Below are 10,008 nucleotides of genomic sequence, written 5' to 3' on the forward strand. Positions count from 1 at the left end.
TGGTCAGGAGGTCAGTCTGCTGCCAGCACCCTCTGAGCAGTGGATTAGGTATGCTGTGGCTTCTAATGCACACACACGCTCTTAGGTTGCGTCACTTGCAATGATTTCTGGATGGTGAGCATGTGTGAGCTCCAATGGGAGGCACGTCTTTCTGCAGCTCATCTCCTTGATGCTGCAGTCTTAGGTGAAGAAAAGACCAAGACTGGGTGTCTGGCAACTAGAATGTCAACAGGCACTCACAGCCCTCTACCAATCAGGCAATAGGGTGGTGGATGTTCCGTTTTAGCAATTTATAGAGGTTTAGTGGCGGTGTAGTGCGATGATGTTCTCAGGGAGAGTCTGGACGTCGAGATAATTTCCAGATGTCCTTGGTCTGGCAATGTTAGGTGGGGACGCTGTCAATTTGAGATAAACTCTACAGGCATGGGTGTGCTGTCAGACGATTTTGTCTGAGATGCACGCAGAGTGACAAAACCATTCTGCAAGCATTCGTTCATTGTCAGGGCATTGCTGACTTGTGGGGCTATGTGAAACAGCTGCTGTCACATGTGGGACAGATCCATCTATTGGCTGAGTCTATAGTAATGACTGCCCTGCCGCCCTCCTTTACTCAGGTAGACAAGGCAGTTTTCCTTTGCCTGGTGGCTGTGGCGAAAGAGGTTGTCTGGTAGACAAGGCTGGAAGGCATGAGGACAGATACATTCCTCTTTGGTAGAGGTTTCATTGACTTCTACAAGTTCCTCTTGAAAAGGAAATTGGGAGGGAGAAAGAAGTGCTGTCCTTGATTGAGTTTATTGAAAGGTGCGTGAAAGTTGTGAAAATGACAAGAGTGGATGGTACCTCTCTAAGTGTAGACCTGTGAGTCGGAGAAAGGGAATTGGAGAGGGCACTTGTCCTTGGTGTTCAAGGAGATCTTGGACAGTGGGGTTCCTCGATTAACCCTAGAGGTCATCCTGTATCAGGACTACATCTCTATGATCCCCACTTTTTCTTTTAACCTTTGCATACTATGTATATTTTCCTTCTTCTTCATTATATACCATGAACACTTTCTCTTTTTCTTTTGGCTATTTATTTCATTATTCCATTATATGTAAACCCCCACATTTTATGTCTGTCTTTGTATTGATCCCCTCAGCCTTCGCCCTGGTGTCAAATAAATAAAATCATTGTCATGATTATTATTATTATCATCATCATCATCATTATTGAGTGAGAGAGCAGTGCACGCCATCAAAATGACACTGGGGTAAAATATATGAAGCCCATTATACCCATCATGACTACCCGTCTGATAAGGGTACCCCAGGCACATGCATCACAACCATGTGTGTGCGACATGGTGATCTCATATCAAGATAAACAGCACATGAGCTTGCAGGTGGGGCCCAGTTAGAATTTTCTTCAGGTCAAGTGGCCCATCCCACTCAAAAGGTCCTTGAATAAGGGTTGTTTAAGGAATTTGAACGAAACACCCATGTTTCCAGAGGTGAATTATTCAAATCTCAGAAATTTCCTCTCAACACATGACTATGATGCTCCCCCACTACTTCTGCTCATGATCAGAAATGCACATATCATCAGCCACTAAGGGACATGCTCAACTGGTTAAGGTGAAGCAGTTGACAAGTAAATCTATGGTATTGAGTAGAATATTTACTGTAACACATCTTTCATATGAAGACAAAACAATGGACATGATAACACTTCCAATCAGTTAAGATCAGAAGCCATGAGTGCCAGCACCTGGTGCTGCTTATTATTTTAAAGCAGTGAGTTGGCAGAATCATTAGCACGCCAGGCAAAATGCTTGGCGGTACTTCATCCATCTTCACATTCTGAGTTCAAATTATGCTGAGGTTGACTTTGCCTTTCATCTCTTCTGAGGTCAATAAATTAAGTACCAGTGAAACACTGGGGTTGATGGAATTGACTAGACTCCTCCACCAAAATTTCAAGCTTTGTACCTTTAGTAGAAAGAATTATCATTTTAAAACAGCGAGCTGGCAGAATTGTTAGCATGCCGGGTAAAATGCTTAATGGCATTTTGTCCATCTTTACGTTCTGAGTTCAAATTCTGCTGAGGTCAACTTTGCCTTTCATCCTTTCACTGAGGTCAATGTAATCAATTAGTCCCCTCCCCCATAATTTCAGGCTTTGTGCCCTTAGCAGAAAGATTATTATTATTATATAGGCCACAATCTGTCCATCAACTTTGCTTATTATCCTGTCAGAGAAACACAGAAACAGTCAAACGCACACGCACACACACACACACACACACACACACACACAAAGTGGCATCAATACATCTCCATATGATATCTGAAATTATCAAGTAAAGGAGTGGGAAGTTAAAAAAAAGTATCCCTTTAATGTTGTACTCCCCACTTTTAATAGGTTTGAACACTCACAATCTCACATGAATAAAAACGGTTGGGTGATTATGAAATGAAACAATTGTTAGCTTCCAATGTTTTATGCAAAAAGAAAAGCATGTGATAGTTCCTGACTACATTGTAAATAGCAGTAGGGTAAAGGGAAGTTAACGAGTAATATTCAAAATAAGAGCAGCAAAGAAAAATTATTGTAAACAGATAAAATACAGAAGTTACAAAGGGCAGAAAGGGAGACTAAAAGCATCTCCTCACCATCATCTCTCTATCAACTATTATCACTTTCTCTCCTATCATCCATCAACGTTTCTCCCATAAATAAACCTCACCCAAACCACTTCCCCACTCTGTTAATTGAATCAATGACTGGAAATGGCAAAGATAAAATTAATGAAAAAATTTTATTTCATTTAAAACAAAACTTTATTCTCATTGCCATTGATGCCGTCAGGATCCATTTTAGTGACAAATGCTAAAAAAAAGTTGAGGGTTTAAAAAGACTTTAGCTAATTTTATTACTCTATTTCTATAAACAGAACTATTCTCTATTCTAAATCATGCACAATTACTGCATTTTTACCTGAAACAAATGGACAACAATGTCTAATTAACAGCCCCTGCCTTTTGTCACTAGATTACATGAAAAGATTCAAACTTCTAAATATGACAAACCATTTTTATGACATGGCATCATGAAACCCTTCCCAGCTTCACCACAACTACTTCACAATAGAAAATAAATTCAAGGTCTAACATTCATAATTGTCTCTATACATGTGATAAAAGATCCTGATTTTTTATCAAACCTAGTGATGAAAGGCAACAACTTACAGATTAAAACTCTAAAACAGAGGTTCTCAAACTTTTGGGGTCACCACCTCCTCGTGGCCACATAATACCCTCGGTGCCCCCACCCCTATTTTTATGTATAAATAAATATTTTATATTTTACTAATTTATATATACTACGAATCATTTGATATTTAATATGATATATATTTTGTATACAATACTATAATATTATAATTCATAGCGTCCCCTAATCCACTGCCTTCCTCCCAACGCCTCCCTTTTGTCTACTGCCCCCACCACCCCCTTAGGCACCAGCACCCAGCTGGACCATCTCAACATCCACTGGGGGTAGTGCTCACTTTGAGAACCTATGCTCTAAAATATAGACAAAATTAAATATTGAAAGATTTAGTCAAGTTTTCTTGTTTCAGAGGATTAACCAGTTCTTCATAACAGTTGTCTATAAATTTTCAACAATGATCTAATTTGAGATCTTCATTTCTTTAAAAAAGAAAAAGAAAAATAGGTTAACTACTATCAGTTAAAATTTCTTAGCACACAAACCAATGAGGATGGGAGGCACTATGCAGTCACTCAATCTGCTAGATATAGTAGTCAGATTTCCCCCAAACATACCTTGTTACCTCAAAAAAGAAAAACATTGCTATCCTTTATATCAGGCATCGGCAACCTGTGGTCCGCGAGCCAAATGTGGCCCACAGCACCTGATCCAGATTTCCATTAGGTGTGTCCCACAAGACATTACCCACGATCCAATGGGGTTTTTTGAACCGACGGTAAATTTAACAGAGCCAATCAGCAGCCATCTTCTCCCCAGTCAGAACAGTATCCTACTTTCATGATACTGACACTGAATAAACATAACTTTTGGAGAAGAATTCTGATAGAGTTAGAGAGAAAGAGGAAATCCTCCTTTTGCCCGATACTGTAGTATAGTATAACTGTACGATAAGTTATTTTTCACTTCTACTCCAACTGACTTGGTTATAAATATTTTTTCTGTGTTATTTTAGCTGGCTGAAGGTACCCAACCTATGAAGAAGAGAATGCTTCCCATTCAAGAAGGAATGGGAAGCATTCTTCTTTGTGGAGTGCAAGGGAAAAGCTTTGTGTGTCATCTACCATGAGACCGTCACCGTTATGAAGGTGTGCAATGTAAAGCGTCACTTCACTTTGGTGCACCCCAAGCAAGCTGCATTGCCTGACGACAAGAAGGTAGAGTTTGGGCGTCTGAGTGCTCAGCTGGAGAAGCAATGTGTCTTCATGAAGAGGATCGTTCACATGAAGCTGATAAAGAACAAAACAAGAGTACAGCTTACAGATGCTCATCTTCAAGACATTCTATCTGTTTCAAAGAACCACAAGCCTTCACATTAATCGTTTCACATTGTGATTATTGCAAGTCTTCATAAAGGTTCAATTTACATTTATCATTGATTTTGTGTGTTTATTATCTTTTCAGGATGAGAGCGGGGTGTGGCCTGCAAGGTGGCCTAGATGTGGCCTAGTGGCCCGCAGCCTGGTTTAGGTTGCTGACACCTACTTTATACACTATCTTCATGCACATCTTCTGACACCTGATCAAAAGCACACCAGGCTGATCACATCATGGGAAAATCTGACATTGTTCCAGGCAGATCCAGCTGGGTCTTTTTAACGTTTCCTAACCCAGGATGAGACAAAGAAAGAAGCATGCAATGGAAACACTCCTCTTCCCCTGCCCCAACAAAGGCCAAGGTCATTTTATCTACAAGCAAGATGATTGCCTGTTTTGGGGGGCACAAAAGGCATTGCGTTTATTGACTATCTTCAAAAGGGCCACACCATTAATGGAGAGTACTATGCCAACTAGTTGAGGCAGTTACGAAAGGCTATCAAGACCAAAAACCCAGGAAAACTAATGAAAGGGGTCATGGTTCATCAGAACAATGTTCCAGTACACAAGTCCTTGCTTTCAATGGCTGCTGTGCATGACTATGGCTTTGAACAGGTTGGTTACCTTCCCTCTTCTCCTGATTTAGCCTTATCTGACTATCATCTGTCCCCCAACATGGAAAAACACTTTGCTGAAAACCAATATCACAGTGATGAGAACTTTTTTGATCAAGAGGATGAAAGTTCCTTCACCAATGGGATCCAAGCACTGCAACACTGATGGAAGAAGTATGTGAACTGAAAGGTAGACAATGTTGTAAAATAAACCTCATACCATGAAAGTAACTTGGTCGGCCTATAGACTTCTCACCCAACCTTCATATAGGAGTCTTGAGACGTGAACAATAAAACTAATAATGACGTACTAGGAATGGCAAATAAAATTTTATTAAACAGTTAGGAAAAAATTTTTAATAAAAGGTAAAATGAATGAGAAAAGAAGGGAAAATTAAAGAATTACATGGATGGATAATATCAAGAATTGGACACATCTTAAATGCAGTGAATGGATAAGGGTAGCTCAAGAAAGACCAAGTTGGTGATCTATGACATTTAATCTGTTGAGCATGGATGATACTTGATAATGATTATTATTACTGAATAAAGAAGGCTAGCAGAATTGAAGCCACAAGCAAAATGCCTAGCAACATTTATAAATACCTTTTATCAGTAGTGGATCTACCATAAAACTAATGAAGCTTAATCTTCAGGGCCCCTAATCCCGGAGGGGCCCTTAATCCCAGAGGAGCCCCTCTGAAGCAACTTAATTCTTTTATTCTATCAACTTTTTCGTTTTTGTATTTTGCCATGCAGATTGCTGTTACCAGTCTTAGTGGACGTCATATCACACTCCTATGCAGAGTCTAGACATGCAGTGACCAGCCAAGAGTTGTTCACCTGCTGTTTCTGCCAGTGTGGAGTAGCATAAAAAATAAAAGTACAAACGACTCGCAGATAATTCACTTTACTTGAATTATTTTGGTAACTTATATGAAATAAAAAATACTAACACACAGAAAAATACTAACACACAGAAGCACAGAAAAATATGTAATATACTAACAAACAGAAAAATTAAAACAAAACACGCGGGTGAAAAGAATCTCGTGGTATGAAGAATTAAGTGTGGAAAATCAACATAGACAACAGTGGCACGAACAACAGTGAAGCACATCACAGCATGTGGTTGTCATGGTAACAAGCTGTTAATGCCACGCTGTCTGTCGATTGACTAAAATTACCCAAATTTCCCAACTTTACTGCTAGATAACATCAGCTTCTTTAATTTACGAGATAAAGTAATTGGTTGATTGTAATCAAAATTCAGAGTTGCATCAATACACCAAAATTGAAAGCAATCTGAGCAAAATTAAGAGGGGCTCATTTTGCAAATGAGAAAGACTAGATCCTTACAAAGACAATATTGACCACAAATTAATGTGTATTATCAGTTCAAAGAGTATTTACACCTTAGGAAATCCCGGAACACAGAAGAAAACACACCATCTAAAATGCAATGCACAGTTCTTCAGTATATTTATGAGCAACAATTAATTGAAGCATCCCCTAATATTAGCACTGCACATAAGCTGTACTTATGCCTGTCATGAGCTGTGAGCAGAAAGGAGTTCCTCAAAACTTTCCTTTATAAAGAATAAATTTCAATCTACCATGACTGAAGAGCGCTTAAATTCCTTAATCATATTGTCTCTAGAAAATGACATTGCAAGGAAGCTGTCATGTGACAAAACTGTTGCTACAAAAAACAGAAAGAAAAAAGTATTTTGTAATTTTCATATGTATCTTAATGATGCATCATGCATGTATATAATGCTTCCCTAATTTTCAGCCCCCATAGCTCTAAAAATATAAGGCATAGCCTGGAAAATATTAGTGATCTGCCATGGAACAACTCCACCATTTGGGCTATCAGAGCCTCAAGCTGGAGTTCCTTGCAAGGGTATGAAAATTCTTTGACTCTTGTTAGTTGTTACCCTACTGTTACTGGTTGTAAAGGGAGCCCCCAAAACATTTTAAGCTTCAAGACCTCAATATTGCAGACCTGCTACTACCCTTTATAGAATTTCAATTTTATCAGGATTCATTGTTAGTCATCCAGGGTCAATAAAGTACCAGTGAAATACTGAAAGATTGATACAGTTGACTACATCCAACCAAAATTGAAGATTTGTGACAAAGTTAGAAGTCAATATTGCTTAAATAGTAGTTATTATAAACAATAATTATTAATATCCTTTCTACTAATAGGCACAAGGCCTGAAATTCCAAGGGAGGAGTAAGTCAATTAAATTAACACCACCACCACCACCCAGTGCTCAACTAGTACTTTATTTTATTGACCCCCAAAAAGATGAATGGCAAAGGTGACCTTGCCAGAATTAGAACTCAGAACATAAAGCCAAAAGACATGCCACTAAGCACTTTCTCTGGTTAATTATGTCAGCTTGAACTCTTAACAATTATTAATTACAAATTATTATAATTACTATTATTAATAATACATAAATATTATTTCTTGATTTATAAAATAATCCACAAAAATAAAAGATCATTATCATTTTCATTCATTCCAAGGCATGTTTTCCCAGCAGCAAAACAACAGCTTATAAAAAATGTAACACTGCTACATGCTGGAACTACCATGACTAACATATACACCAAAGACTGACGTAAACCACCACAGGATAAATAGTAATCTGAAACAAAACAGGGTTGAAAAAAGCACCCAGAATCTAGAGGGCCAACTTCTTTAGTCACTGGCCATCCTCATCATTACTTTTATGTTCATTTTTACATGCTAGTATGGGTTGGACAGGTCATCTCTAGTGCAGCATGACACCACTTGTCACAGAACTCCTTCATGAGGTCCAGTATCCTGAGATCAGCTTCCCTTTTGCAGATTCCTTCTTTAACTTGGATTACTCAACACTTCATTACTGAAATGTCATCCACCATACGCATCACACATTCATACTAGTGTAGTTTCTTTTGCATTATATTTGATTCCAGCAGTTTTTTTCCACCACCTCCTCAGCTTGTACATGCTTCGTTGTTCATGTACACTAACATACATCCACCAGAGCATATTCACTTCATTTCTTACTAGCCCTCACACAACTTTAGCACCCAAAGCCCACATCTCACTATCATGTAACATCACAATTCGTACAAAAGCGTCAATCAAGCTAGCTTTTACTTAAAATGAACCTCGTTACCAGCAGAGGTAATAGCTCCCTAACCTTTCTTCTTGGTTCTTACTCCAGCAACAGAACTCATCTCCATTGTTTTTAAGTCATCTAGGTAAGAGAAGCTATCAACTAATTCTATGGGATATTCCTAACATTTGAAGGAACTTCAAAAGTGTTCTCACTGCTAACTACTTCCATGCCTATGCATACAAAATATTCCTTCTCTGTTAGTCTGCTTGTGATCTCACTACATTTAGTATATCATATGGAATCATTCTTATTTTATTTCTACATACTGAGCAGGGCACTTTCCATGTAGTTATAGAGTTCTGTCTTCTCTATTAATTAAAACTTGATTCAGTTAACTTTGAAACCTCTTGATTCCAGGTTTTACTACCATGTTTAGAATTCTTCAAGTCAACAGATTCAGTCACAAGCCTATAGCCTTCTTCCCTAGGCCAATGACATACAATTCTTGTTATCGCTTGAAAAGCTATAACCAGGAAGCAGAGGGAAAACCAGGTTCCAATACACACTAAATTCCTTGCTGAACTCATTGCCCTCTCTCACTTTGCTAATGGCATCTCAATAAATGACAACTCCCACACCTAGTTTCCTCAACAACTATGTGTGGCACCCTGTCAAGGCTTCCTTCAATTTGAGTGGCTTGTTCCTTGCAGTTGTCTGACTGTGAAGAGGGTGCCAGTAGCACTATTTCTTGACACATGCTTTCAAAACTTATCCATCTGCTTCATGCATCCATAGCTGCTTCTTTCTAGAACATTCCTTCTGTTGAGTAGTCTCTTTTTCTCCTATGCATCCTCAACAGTCAATAATAATGTTTCCAAGTCATTTTCTTCAGAGTGTCAGTGAGCTGCTGTCATTCTGAACAGACTTTTCCCCAACATCTCAATTCATATTGACACACTGCTTTGCAATCCAGAACACTTTAAATCTCTGATCAAATAACATAAGTAAACATCTTACTTCCTGCTTCTTGTCATGCTCTATATACCAGCTGTCTGCTGTATGATATTCTAATTTCTAGATGCCTGATACCAGGCCTGTCCTTTGGCTTTTACAGTTCTCTCTACTGTTACCATTCAACCACCACATCACCTTCTGTCTGGCTAGTACTTTGTTCCAACCACAGATGATCTGGTCTCTTGAAAGTTCTAGTTCTTAAGAGACAACCTGTTGTCTTTATGTTATTACTCACTATATCCACTTTCTCAACATAATAGTCACCTAGACCTTCTCTGAACCTATGGCTAGCAGTATCTTTTAGTTGTATTGCAACTGGTTAGGTTATTTGCATCACAGATTTCCAAGAGCCTAGATCGACTTTTCATTCCTCATGAATAACCTCTTGTACATGAAAATTTAAACTATAGTGTTACCCAACATATCCTTTAGAGTCATTGTTGTTCATTACTGATGTGATCTGTAAATGGCTTCATAGAAATAGCACTTTATACCAAATCTGTGCAACCCATGGACAGACAGTGTATTCCAGATTAGTCTAACCCAAACCAGCATAGAAAAAAACTGAGAAATTGATGATTTTTATCTGCACTATTTCAAAATGATTATGTACTATTAGTACAAGCACATCAAAGTTTGGGTGTTTTTGAATTTGCTCAGGGGTAATTATT

Source organism: Octopus bimaculoides, chromosome 8, assembly GCF_046866305.1.
Source record: "Octopus bimaculoides isolate indiv1 chromosome 8, ASM4686630v1, whole genome shotgun sequence".
Taxonomy (NCBI): Eukaryota; Metazoa; Mollusca; class Cephalopoda; order Octopoda; family Octopodidae; genus Octopus; species Octopus bimaculoides.